Source organism: Leptonotus elevatus, chromosome 1 (assembly GCF_054856555.1).
Source record: "Leptonotus elevatus isolate MCC_2025b chromosome 1, RoL_Lele_1.0, whole genome shotgun sequence".
Classification (NCBI taxonomy): domain Eukaryota; kingdom Metazoa; phylum Chordata; class Actinopteri; order Syngnathiformes; family Syngnathidae; genus Leptonotus; species Leptonotus elevatus.
In genome coordinates, this window is record NC_141239.1 from 53,052,700 (window position 1) to 53,066,965 (window position 14,266).

Here is a 14,266-nt window from a genome sequence, read left to right on the forward strand (position 1 = left end):
ATGCAACTGTGGGATTGTAGGCTATAGTACTTACTTGAACATAGTTGTACCACAGTTATTTGAGTCTTATCAAATTGCGTTAAAAAAGGCACCCGGTAGACCTGCTTCATGCTCACATTATTTCTGCGCAATACTCGGTCCAATGTTGACAAGCTTACCCTGACAATGTTTTGAAATATTTCATTGTTTTCTATTCTACTTTGCATTTGCCTCAATGTTATGGCATTATTTTCTAGCACCATGTTTATAACTTCACTTTCCTGTTCAGGAGACAGAAAACGTTCCCGGCCACCTTGTGCTGGTAATCTTTCAGTTCTAAAATACAAATATGAAAATACTGCAAAGACTATGTAGGAAAACAAGTAGGGATGAATTTCCTAGACACATGAAACTCTTTATAGTCCTGCATAACACTCAACATGCAATACTGTACTTGAGTATTACCGTGTGCATTGGAATCCAGTACTGCACTTTTCGTAAAGTCTGGATGATGGCAGCTACAGTGTGCCTGCTCAAATTTGGCTGTACCCTTTGGCCAGCGTCCCTCATTCTTAGACCATGGTTGACCACATGGCCAACCAAAGTGGCTCGTATCTCATCGGAGATTATAGTCCTTGTTCTTGGCCTTCCTCGCCCTTGTCTTCCTCGTCCTCCTCTTACTCTCACTCGCATGCCTCTGGCTCTGCCTCTGTTTTCAATGTAGTCCTCCATTTCTCCAACCCAGAGCACTCACCTGTTGCTATTTTATGCTGAAGCTCTGATTGCTAATTGTAAAACTGTGGTACATGTGTTAAACCATGTGATGACTCAGTGAGTAGAGCAAGGCAAGTAAATTCAGAATTCTGACTGGCAGTGTGTTCTTTGTGAAAACAAGTGTTTTTCTTCATGAAAAGTTAATGCAGAAAATTGTGTATAGTGTTTTGAAAAAAGTGTGTTTTAGAACGTCGAACTGAGTCTAAAGCAGGAATTGCGTTTATGGTTTAGTGGAACTGGTTAAGGGATTTAGTACACAAGTTACATGTTGTGGTAACTTTGTCTGAGGTACCAGAAATTGTGTGTTAACAATCGAGGAAAAACTGTAATAAAAAATACTGTACTACTAAAATAATAATAATAATAAATTAAATTAATCGCCGAGTTCAAGGGTAGGTAACCCTGGTCCCAGAGAGCCGCAGTCCTGTGTCTTTTAGATGTCTCCCTCCTCCAATAGGTGAGGATCCTTATCACGCTTCTCCAGAGCTTGCGGATGAGTTGATTATTTGAATCACCTGTATTGGAGGAAGGAGACGTCTAAAACAAGACTGTGGCTCTTGGGGCCGGGGTTGCCCTCCCCCTAGCCTAGTTAGATCTGACCAGCAAATTCCATCAACATCGTAGGCAATATCCTCGTTGGATTATTTTTTTTTTAACCCATTGTCTTGTTGGAAGGCCTTCCTCAGCATCAATCAATGCAGGTTGATGACATTATTAAATAGTGTTGGATGACAAATTTGGTCCCCTTCTTTGAGGACGTTCTCCTATTTCAGTTCTACCTCAACCTCTATCTCCTGCTCATCTTCCACGGATTCCCTCCTCTCACCCTCACTTTTCTTCCTCTGACTTATTCTACTTTGGTTGAAAGCCGGTGAACTTATCTACTACATTTTTGTAGCGTTTAAACCTAATCGGTTTGTCTACAATAAAGCAATCATGTGTTGAAACCGCTTATGTGCGTGTGTTTAATCAACTAGCTCATGGGTGTGGCGATTTGTCAGTCAGTGCTTTGAAATTGCAAGGAAGTGACATTATGACATACTTCTGTGTCTAATGTATAAAAATGTGTTCAGTGTTTTGCAAATCATTGTGTGAGTTATTCTGAAAAAAATGTGTTTATAGTGCTGAAAATCTGGTCCAATGTTTTGCTCCTTCAGTGCAATTTTATGTTTTTAGTGTTTATGCAATCGTAAAAAAAATGGTAATAGCAAAAAATATGGAAGTGAATACCTGTAAGTAAATAAGTACCAATAAAATAACAAATTGCAGCATGCAGACACCATAAAACACTAAAACGATGCAAAGTCTCATGCTGAGTCAAAGACCAAAGAATAGAGATGTCTGACGAAAACCACGAGATGTGAAATCTTGTCTTTTTGTTTTTTAGGCTTTAACAATGTTGCCCTTTGGGAGCATGGCTCAAGCCTTGTCTGTTTTTTCCTCCCCCTTCCTCGGATGGTCCCTTCTTATCTAAGACCTCAGGGCACTTTTGTGCGAGTACCAACAGGCCTTTCCATCCTGTCTCCCTCTGTTGGTCATTGTTTTTCATGTTTCTTGGATGAATTGACCATTTTAAGGGAAATTTCATTGCTCCGTACTTGTGCATGTTCAACGACAATAAAGATATTCCACTCCATTAAAAATGCTAGGTCAAAACAATTTGGGTCAAAAACGGACTGTTGTTCAACAATGCAGAAAGATGGATCAAATTGACCAAAGTAGCAGGTCAGTCCATTTTTGACCCAAATTGGATAGTGTTTGACCGAGTGGTTTAAGAGTGTATCCAGTTATTTAACAGTCATCCCTATCGGCTGCATCAAAAACAAAAAATGGTTTGCACTACGCATAATGGTTGTATTTGAAGTGAGTACATGTGTTTTGAATGATGGTACATAAGTGCAGTTGGACAGTTGGAGGATGCCAACAACCATGCAAGTTACACTTGAAAATGCCTATAAATTCTAATCTAAACCAAAACCACTAAACATTGTCTGGATCATGAAATTACTTGAGTAAATATTATTTAAATTTGCCAATAACAGGGTAAGACGAGGCATTAAATTTTGTTGTCTACTTTAGGCCTGGGCAATATATCGATTTCCTTAGATTAATTTGAGTTTATAGTTGTGGACGATTTAAAAAAATATATATATCAAAATGTATTTATGTTGTTATTTTATTTATATATTTTTCAGTCCTGCTAGCAATGGCCAGATAAGCAACGCAACTTCAACATGGAATTGACCTGGATGTCCTTATTTTACCTACAATCTGAAGTCACAGTTTGTTGATTTAAAAAATATATATATGTGGCCCCTGAGCTAAAATGAGTTTGACACTCCCTAGTTTAGACAATTTAATATGAATCAAATTGTAAAATAGTGATGTTGGCGACAATTTGACAATGCAACTGACTATTTAAAGCGCTAAAAACTCTTGATTTCTTTGACCACCACCATTAAAACAATAGCTTTCGTTTTGTATCTGAACAAATATTAAACGGAAGCTGTTGGAGAAATTGCACCAGGTAAAAGACAACAGGGGGTTGAGTGAGCATGAAGGGAGGTGGAGATAAAGATAGGGAGGCAAAGCTGCATAGTTTTAAACAATGCAGTTTTAAACAGCTGTCACATGCCGAGATTCCCCTACATTTCAAAGTTCAATGAGTGAGGTCTGCAGTGACAAAAGCATACACAACATTGCTTGTTATGTAGGCACTCGTGCTTTTGGCTGTGGCTACAGGGTTTATTTATTCAAACTAACCATCAGTGGAAGGACGTGCAGAATAGAGGAAATAATCAGCTCATGTTCATGTTTTAACTCGCACAGGAGGATCAATATGCAAACAACCACGGATGAGACCATCGATTCTAGCGGTAGACACTTTGTAGTAAGTTATGCAGTGCGGGGTTGTCTGACCTTGCACAATAGTCCAAAGTGTTTCATCACACAGACACACATACGCGTGCACGACAAAAACTGTGTCATGTTTTTACCCACATTATTGCCAGTGCACATCACTGCCACTGCAATAATGGGGTCACAGACTGCTCGCTGGGAGCTTTGTCTTTTGGCCTGCAGACCCAAATTCTCTGCCCTCATTTTGTACAGCATAGCCTCGGTCCGCCAGCCATTGCCTTTTTCATACACCTCTCCTATTTTGGTATGATTTCTTTTGTTTTTTAAGAAGAAAAGTTGTAGTTTCCAAGTAGTTTTTAAACTAAAGCTGCAACTCTCTCAAATATACTTTTAAAAGTTCATTGTTCATTGCTAAAATGTACCATAGTCTGTTTTTGAATGAATAGTTGACAATTTATGGAGAACTAAAAAAAAAAAAAAGTCATCAACTACTGATGTTTTATCAAGGTTAGATAAAAATGAAGTCAGGTTACTGATTTAGCAATCATAAATGTAGAGTTAATGGGAAGTATGACATAATAATTATGAGAAGCAAATTTGTTACTTTATGTACTTTACGTTGTTGTGTAATGTTTCTTATGAAGTACCACACTTATCAGTTCTGCCACACCCTCTGGAAATGGGGATGAAGTTAGAAAATGTACAATATAATAATTAGGAGGTGAAATTAGAGTTCTAAATACATCTGAGACTACGGAGGGCAAATACCAGATCTTTGACTGCACATTTTAAAATATTTTCAGATCAGTTGGAAGTTGCAGCAGTGAAGACCAAAATTTAGAGTGACAATGAGGCCAAAACAAAACAAAACAAAACTGATCAGTCAGGAATGCACCTCAAAATAAAACACAATACGTGAAAAGACTCATGAACAGTCCGGGTAAGCTTATGATACTCGGAACAACCGAATAATTTATTTTAAGAGCTATACCTGTAACAGAAAGCTGAATCATGTATATTTCATTCAGCAGTGTGCATCTGTGGCATAGCATAAGGGGAGCATGAGGGTAAAAGATGAGGGTCAAAAATGTTAAGTACTTAAGGTGTATCCAAGGGATGGATAAAGAAAATAAAGATAAACTGACACGTGCCCAATTCCAATTTTATGCTTATACTACTAATAAGTACTTAAGTAAATAATAAGTGACATTAAAAAAAAGAGGTTAAGATACAACTTGGGAGCTGTCCTTCCGCCCGGACAAACTCTCGGTTCTGTATTATAAGTAAGCCTTTCTCTCTATTTTAAATCAACATCAGAGACGGCCACGGTTAAAGTAAAAAATGCAACCACAGTAAAAGATCGTCATGCGTTTCCACTTCCCCAAGTGCTTTGTATGTTTAATTGCTCAATTAACCTGTTATTCTACCCTCCTTACACAAAGGAAGCACACACGTAAATATTTGAGTTTCCATCACTTCAGAGGTTATTGTACTGACTTCCATTCATTTCCTGGAGGTTTAACCGACACTGAGCCTTCAACCCTTCAAAAAAAAAGAAAAAAAAGATTGATGTTGCTATGCTTTTGTTTCTCTACAGGAGGTGAATTCCCACCATGTGACTCTTTAAAGAGATTTAGGCCAATGCAAGAGGGAATACTTTCAAGCAAACTGCACACACAAAATATACCTAGGGCCCTAATTTTGACAAATCGCAGTCTAACTGTGCTCATGGATAGAGTTTTCTCAAAAAGCTGAGATGACACTTTTCAAGGATATTATCAGAGAGAGGAGCGGCCGTCCCGTGCCAATTCTTGTGACATCAAAATGATGTATGCAATACAACTACTTGTTCAGCAGAGACAGCTATGTGGAGATGTTGAAAAAAAACAAAATCTATTTGCAAGACCAGAAGCCATGACACATGCCCATGCTTCAGATTGCCTCCGTGGTGAAAAGTTTCTCATGTCACTTAGATTTACCAGGCTACAGAAACATGAAGCAACCTTGTCGACTGTGCTAAACATCACGGACATTGAGATGGAACCGTTGGCTAACTTCCTTCCTCCATCACGAGTTGTACCACCTTCACAACAAGATGAGACAACTGGACAAAATGAGCAAAGTTTTGGAAGGCACTCCACAGGCACAATTAGCGGAGTTTCAAGGTCAGAACTTGGATGATATTGAGATACATCCAGACAGTGAGGAATTTTATTAGAATTTTTGAAATGTTTAAAATAATAATGATTGTTTGGTGGTCATGTTAGTGAAGCTGGTATCTCACTGAGGGCCGAATATGTAGTGAATTATGGGGTTTGGTCAGGGTTCGTCAAAGGTTGCAAAAGGTTCACATTCGCCCTCAGGGAGATACCAGCATAGGCTGTATTCTGAGGTAATTATAATAGTGGCAGAGGAACAGAGGTGGATGACCCTGTTTGACGACTGCCAAGACCTTGGGGGCTTTTTTTTGATAAGCTACTACGATCAGATGAAGAGTTTCTGTGCTAATCCCCTCAAAGTGCCACACAAGAAAAACACAGTGAAGCCATCAAGAATTTCAGGCAGTGAAAAAGCACATTTCATCACTTCTTGCATTGTACCAGCAAAGCTTTACTGTGAGAAATGTTCTAGGGCTGAACCCAGAAGCAGCCGCTGCCAATCCCCATATTACGTTAACAGTTGTGTGCGTGTGTGTGTAGTTGTGAAAAATATTTCGCAATTAAATTAACTGTAGATTAAGAAATGTTGCAAAATATTCTGTTGCAAATGCATTGCAAATGCACGACCCTGAAATGAACTCTTGTGTAATTCTGATCCTGTAATCACTTGTGTTTAGCAATTTAAATCGTGCATATGATTTGAACAATAAAATGATATGTTTAGATGATCATGTTTGTGTCACGGTGTGTGTTGTGTACCCAAATGCAAAAAGTAATCCGGGAAGACAGGTGTGCTCACAAAAACGTTTAATGAACAAAAACATAGGGAGAAAACGAGGAAACATTCAGTCAAAAGCAAAACAGATTCAAAGAAACAAACACTCACTTACATAGACAGGACTAGAGGACAACTAACCAGCACGATGAGCGAAAGCAAACAAATGATCCGACAAGGACTGAATAGAAATAAGGAAATAAATACAAACAAGTTAACGAGACAAATGCGAAACACCTGGACACAACACAAGTGGCTGAAGGATCTGATTGGTAGACACAAGGGTTGACAAACAGGTGGACTCAAAACCATAACGAGCAAAGACATGAACACCAAGTAACAGGACATAACATGAAGCAAAACCAAATAAAAAACTAAACAAACACGGATCATGAGAGTAAGTCAATCAGCTTCCCAGTTGCAATGAACATTTGACCGCACGGCAAAGCGTAGGAGTTAAATTGATGGTGCAGACACTCCTACCAACAAATACCGATCGTACACAAACACATTGTATTTTGTGTGATTTTATATTCATATTAGTGTCTTCTATATTTCTATACTGTGTATCCTTTCCAGGGTAACCCTAATCCGACACCCTATACTGGTCTGGTCGTTTATTAAAAATTGCACGGAAAATATGTGTATATGAATTTTCTATATCTGTATGTAAGTCTGGTTGAGGGTAAAAGCTCAGATGTTGCACTTTTTGCGTCTGGGATTTGCCACTCGCTGACCTATAAGTAATGTTAACACGGAAATATCCACCAGTGGGTCAGAAGAATCACACATACATGTACAAATGTACTGTACACACCCCAGAGGAACATCATGTGCTATGTATAAATAGACACACACACACACAATCCACACGATCATTCTGCCCATGACAGGCAATGCATTGCACGCAATATTGTGTGTACGTTTATTGCAGCTTTGTGCATATTAACACACACGCTCACCCATTGTCACACATATTACTTACTTCCTATTGTCAATAAATTAATGTCGTCATGTCCACACTAATAAAGTAGTTGGTTTCCTCCTCATTCCAAAAGTGTAGTTCTGTGCTCTGTCTGAGTTTTACTATGTTTGTTTACCTCTTCTTTCTTATTTGTAATGGGTTACATGCCAGACGCACGGACTTGTATACAAGCATATATATGTGTGTGTATATGTACTGTTAAGTTATTAACATTGTTTTTCAGTTTCAATTTATATTTTAGCCGTTTTGGATTTAGTTATAGCAGTATGGCTCAATGAATAGAATTGTATTCTTATCTGTCTCACTCTCAGAAGAAGGGCAACAAGTTCTTCCACTGCTATCTTGAAGGGAGTCTGGTACCGGTCTCTGTCGGAAGAGGGGAGGCACAAGCTGATTATTGTTTTTCTCTAATCTGATTTATACCTATGGTAACAGAAGGGGGGATTTTCTTGTATTCACTGAGTTGTAAACAAATGTACTGTGGGCTGATGGGAGGAGACTTTTCGTATTCACCCACTTTTCAATAAATAATGATGTGCCGGAGTGGAGTAGACACAATCTGACCAGAACACGGTTTGAGTGTCGTCAGTTTTTGTCATCAGAAGCTTCTGTTTTTATGATACCTTTGCAAAGGGACTTCTTCACCAGAATCTCACCATTCAGTTAATTGAACACGCAAAGAGTAGAATATAAATATTGTCTACTCTAACAAATGGTGATCCCCGACGCTGAATTATAACGAATGGTGACCTCCTCCGCTGAATTCTAACGGATGGTGGTATTCTGACGTAGAGCAAGCTGCGGCGTTCACGGACGGGCGGAACTTCTAGGCCTAAATAAATAAAGTACGGTAAGTGGAGACTTTTATCCACGTAGGGAGGTTCTGTCTGTTTGGGTCCGCTGCAACTGGTTTTTCGTCTTCCAAATTGTCTAAATTTTAAATGAGATCTGTGTGAACAAGTTGTAGTTTGATGTCGTTATAGAGTTGGGATAATTCCTACGATATTGAACTAAACACGTCGTGGGGTGGTGCATTTTTAAGTGACGTAAATGCAGCCTGTTGAGAGATAAAGCTTTTTTTGTACAGGATGAAATAGCGTTTTTTTGTTGTTGTTTTGTTTTGTTTCGTCACGCTACAAAGAATCCTTAGACCATAATATATATTGAAAGGGTTTGCCGGATGACGTAAGAAGTCTTTCTTTTTACTAAGTATCGCGAAGATTATGGTATGCGCTCTGCCTTTTTTGGCAGTTTGGCCGATCGGGGACTAGTATCATATTTGCTCATGACTCTTGGTGAGAACGTCCATTTACACGTAATATGTTTTTTGAAAAAAAAGCGCCTGTTTGAAATTGAACAGTATTGAGGGGTCCAGGTTGATTACAGCGATGATTGGATTTTGTATCACTGTATTTGCAATCGAGAGATTACGTGAATTTTATTTTATTTTTGGGCGCTCCTACGATTGTAGTTTTGGGGTCAGGATTACCGTATGAATTCCTTTTGTTCTACGGTTTAATTCGATAGCGCGTGACAAGTTATTTTGAAAATGAGCGCCTTGCAAAAATTTTGCAATGTATGGAGAACAGTTTAGCTCAGCGGGATTGGATAACCGCTGTGTATAAACGAGAGGTCACGTGATTCTTATGTGTGTTGTGTGGCCATATGTGTTAACCTATTGAACTATTATACTAAAAGTGAGACGTCACTGTATTGATAAATATTAATACTACTTGCGTAGAATAGAAACCGAAAGTAAAAATAGCCTACAAACAAAATGGGGGCGATTTCGACCCGGATACAGAATGGTTTGTCCTGAATGCGCTTCCGGTTCATAGTCGGGACTTGTGAGTCGCAGCCATGCGGAAAAAATAAAAAACGTCGATGAAAAACGAAAAAACAAACTATGGATCGATTGTATAAAAAGCTTTCGCTGGACAAAATGGTACGTCAGACTTTTGTATTTTCTTTGTTGGTAATGATGTAGTGGCTGAATTTGATGCTAAAATGACTCCAGCATTTGTGGAGCAGTTTACGGGTGATTTGTTCTAAGTTAACCCGTTTACTGAAATCACCGTACAAAACTGCGGTTTAAATGCCATAAGATTTGTAGACAACGAATTGGTAGAATAAAACCGTTTATTATTTTCTAATGATTAAAGAGTGTGTGCGTATGTATTTGAGTGTGTGACCTAGCTTCTAAAAGGTGGGGGCTATTATTGTGATTGTGAGTGAGAAATGTGATTTTGTTTGTTTTTCTTCAATATCTTTAACTAAGTTTGGTGTTGTTTTTGTGTGAGATGAGACTGTTGTGATAGTGGCGTTTGTTTTATTAATGGGAATGTGGTAAAATAGGTTTTGCGATGTATAATGTTAAGATCCCCCCAACCACCCCCCCCCCCCCCGTTTCTAGGTTAGAAGAAAAGGAGGGGGCTGTGGGTTAGAGCATAATGTGTCCTCGTAATGGGACTTTTTCTTTGTCAAAATGGTAAGAGAGGAATGATAAACAATAAAAAATAAGTAATAGTATTTGAAAGATATTGTTGAGTTTTTGTAGAAGAATATTAAATTAGTGTTTTATTTATTTATTTTTTTAGTGACTGAGCCAATAGTCTTTACACTTTAATGATTGATGAAGATGGTTAATTTGTTAACTTTCCCTTTTCGGGACAAATTAATAAAGAATAATGATAAAATAATGGTATTTTGTTTGAGCTGTGTTGAGTTGACATAATTATGCCTACATCTGTACAGCTGTGGCTAGAAGTAAGATAGTTGAATAAGAAGTTATAAATGTTTTTGAAATTGACATAATGATAATGATTTTTAATATTTGTTTTTTCTCTGAGTGTGTCATTTCAGAAACTGATGTTTGAGTTCCAAGGCAGATGAGGGTTTGATGGCCTTCACTGATTACAAACTGCGAACGGGATGCGCCCCAGCTGCTGATACGTTGTATTTGCAAGTATTGCTAGTAGCTATTGTGAAGGGGTATTTAAAAAGAAAAAAGAAAAGGCTGTTTTTTTACGAAATATTTTTGGGAGAAAGCAGGAAGTGAACTATCTTGCTGTGATCCCATTTCCTCAGTCTGGCATTGTAGTGCATTGGATCAGCCGGGTGCATTCGTTGGTCGAGGTGAGCGCCTGGAAGGACCGAAAATGTGTCATCGGGTCCACATTGCAGACAGCGTCTGAATGGATGTGGCAGAGATCAAAGGTCAAAAGCCGCAGAGCAACAGTCTTCTCCTCCTGTGCCTAAAAAACATGATGCTCAACTTCCACAATGCCGAGTGACTGTGTACAAGCCTCATTACAGATGTCTCCTCTCATCGAACTTTGTCTGACACAGCCCCGCCCTGAACATTGACTTTTGAAAGCTGGTGGTCTGACTTGGATGCGACCCTTCAATCAGTGAAATGCTGCACGGTATATGCAAGGCATTTTTAATGTGTTGAATGGGGAACTGTGATCTATAGCAAGATATTTCAGGAAATTGAAAACGACATATGTAAATTTGAAATGAGGGATTGAGAAAATTTATTTCAATCTATAGCCTACTAAATTTTTGCCTATATTTTTGGGAGAATCAGTTTCTGAATTGGTACAATGGGAATTTTATTAATATGATATGATACGATATACTTTTATTTTCCCCGTGAGGAACTTTTTTGGACTTCGTCCAGCTGCAGCTACAGTATAGATAAATTATAGAATAAAATGAGTAGTAACAAGTAAAAGACTAACTAAGAGTTTGATGGTTAATTTTAGATTTTTTTTTTTTTTTTTTTTTTCACAGCACTGTGATTTATGAATCCCAGAAATATTTTGTGTGCTGTGTTTTTTATGAGCCCCGCTATTATGTAAAAGAGGTGAAGTTGATTAGCAGTTTGAAGATAATTTTTAGTTTGATTAAATCTAGGAAATGGTAGATATTTGTAAGTTTTGTGTAATTTTATCCTGAGCCCCACTAATCTGTAAAAGAGGTGAGGTTGATTAGCAGTTTAAATAATTTTTAGTTTGCTTAACTCTAGGAGAATTAGATTAATATGGTTATCTCTATTTTTATGGCCCCAAAGTCATCATATATTAGTGTCTTAAATTGTATCTGCTTGTGCTCATTTTTATTGTAGTGTTTTGTAGCTTTTTTGTTTATCTCATAGCCTGATTTAGAGGGTTGTGTTATTTACGACGTCTTTTGAGTTATGAGGTCTCTATTTTATCCTCCCTTTATCGTGACGTGTTTGAAAAAATCAGTGGATCTTTGTCAAATGAGGGAGTTTATGTTTAAGAAATTAACCAATGTAGACGAATTAGTAGATTAAAAAATGAAAAGGTTTTGAAGTGATAATCCACAGTTTGAATATGAAGAAATCTACCAGAGGAAATCGAGAGCAAAGTAAGTCTGAAGCAAGCAAAGACAATAATGCATATTCGCCGGATGAAGGTAATTATATTATATTATATCTTTTATTTTAGAAAAATGTAATGTTTGGAGCCCAGTGTTTGCAAAAGAGTATATATAATATGAATATATGTGATTCCTTTCAGGATGGTGAAAGGCACAGTTATGCAAATTTAGAACAAATTTAGTCGTGGTAAAAAAATTACCTATTATTGAACAAAACCTATTTGAAAAATAAATATTTACAAGCTCTGTCTTATATTAATGAATGAGCGAATGTCATTCAACTCAATCAAAGGCTGGGCTCTATTTTAATGTCACAAAAATAGATATTTTCCTGTTCCAACAGCACAGGACCTACGGATCTTAACCAAATAACATTTACTAATCCCAACTAACAAAACTATCAGGGTTTTTCCTCCAAATAAAATTTATGTGGGTTTATGAGAAGACTAAAAACATATTCCGCTCTCAGGTTGATAACGGAAAGGAGAGACGAAATTCCACAACTGGTCTACAAGGCTGCCGGCTATCTCATCAACTGATGATCATCAATCTTATCACCTCCGACCTGGGAGCCACGTCAGCTGACCCAGTGTTCGGTTCTGGAGCGGCCGTTTCGACATCGTTTTGACATCATTTAACGGATCAAGTCAAGTGCCTTTTCCTGGGCAATCATCACGAGAATCACATTTGCAGGCAATCTATTCTGGGGATCTGCAAAAAGCTGACAACGTCATCTTCTCATTCAACAAAGAACTTCATCACGAGATGGCTTCAAATAACACATATTCGTCTGCCGATACATTGCGACACTTTTTAATGAACAACATTTTATGTTAAGCCTCACATATGCTATGCTTATTCCACTAAAAATCTTTTAAATGTATCAAATTGTTTTTTAATGTCATATGATTGCTAAACTACCTCCTCTCCTGCTAAAGGGATGTTTTAATGATAATTATTTTTACCACACAACCATTGAAAAAAATGTTTTAATGTGTTGAGCTCTCATGAGCTCAAATGAGGGAATGTTAAGTTATTAACATTGTTTTTCAGTTTCAATTTATATTTTAGCCGTTTTGGATTTAGTTATAGCAGTATGGCTCAATGAATAGAATTGTATTCTTGTCTGTCTCACTCTCAGAAGAAGGGCAACAAGTTCTTCCACTGCTATCTTGAAGGGAGTCTGGTACCGGTCTCTGTCGGAAGAGGGGAGGCACAGGCTGATTATTGTTTTTCTCTAATCTGATTTATACCTATGGGAACAGAAGGGGGGATTTTCTTGTATTCACTGAGTTGTAAACAAATGTACTGTGGGCTGATGGGAGGAGACTTTTCGTATTCACCCACTTTTCAATAAATAATGATGTGCCGGAGTGGAGGGGACACAATCTGACCAGAACACGGTTTGAGTGTCGTCAGTTTTTGTCATCAGAAGCTTCTGTTTTAATGATACCTTTGCAAAGGGACTTCTTCACCAGAATCTCACCATTCAGTTAATTGAACATGCAAAGAGTAGAATATAAATATTGTCTACTCTAACAGTACACACAGGCATTTTTGCCTTAGAGACAACAAATAATGTGTTCAAGTTAGGCTCACTTATCGAGTGGCAGCAACGTAAAATGGCCGCTGCGGATACAAGGGCGAGCTGGGCAGCTGGCAAGCCCGGCACGGGAGTAACTAACACATACATGTATAAATGTACTGTACAGGCTCTTAACAGGCTCTATAGGAATTTTAAGAAAAGCAGATCCGGTGTGAGAGAAAATTAATGTAAGCTGCTTGTGTTCTTATTTCCTCATTTTCTTATAAGTGAGTGCATGGAGATATTTGTCATTGTGATATTTTGTTTGAAGAGGGCATATGTAGAGATGTCCACTTTTTCCACTTTTCTGATGCAGTTGACACATTTGAGAAAGATGTGGAGGCAGTCCTGTGTCGGCGTTCCCCAGTCGACCAGAAGCTCCATCCCTGTGCCTTCTTCTCGTGTCACCACAATCCCGAGGAAAACACTACAACTACGATGTTGCTATTTGGAAGCAACTGGCCATTGTTCTCAAGCAAATAGAGTGAAGGCACTGGCTGGAGGGCGTTGCTAGGTTCTCATGGACCATAAGAACCTTCCCTGCATCCATTCAGCTTAAACATTGAACTCCCGTTAACACATTGGGCCTTGTTCCTCACCTGATTCATTCGACCGACCAGGTTCCTGACATGTCAAGCCAGACTGTCGAGGAGCTACAGTCTTTTATCTGTTAATCAGACACCAGACGTGAATATTCCTGTGGCAGAAGTTTTGAGAGTTAGAGAAAAAACTGCCCACCTCAG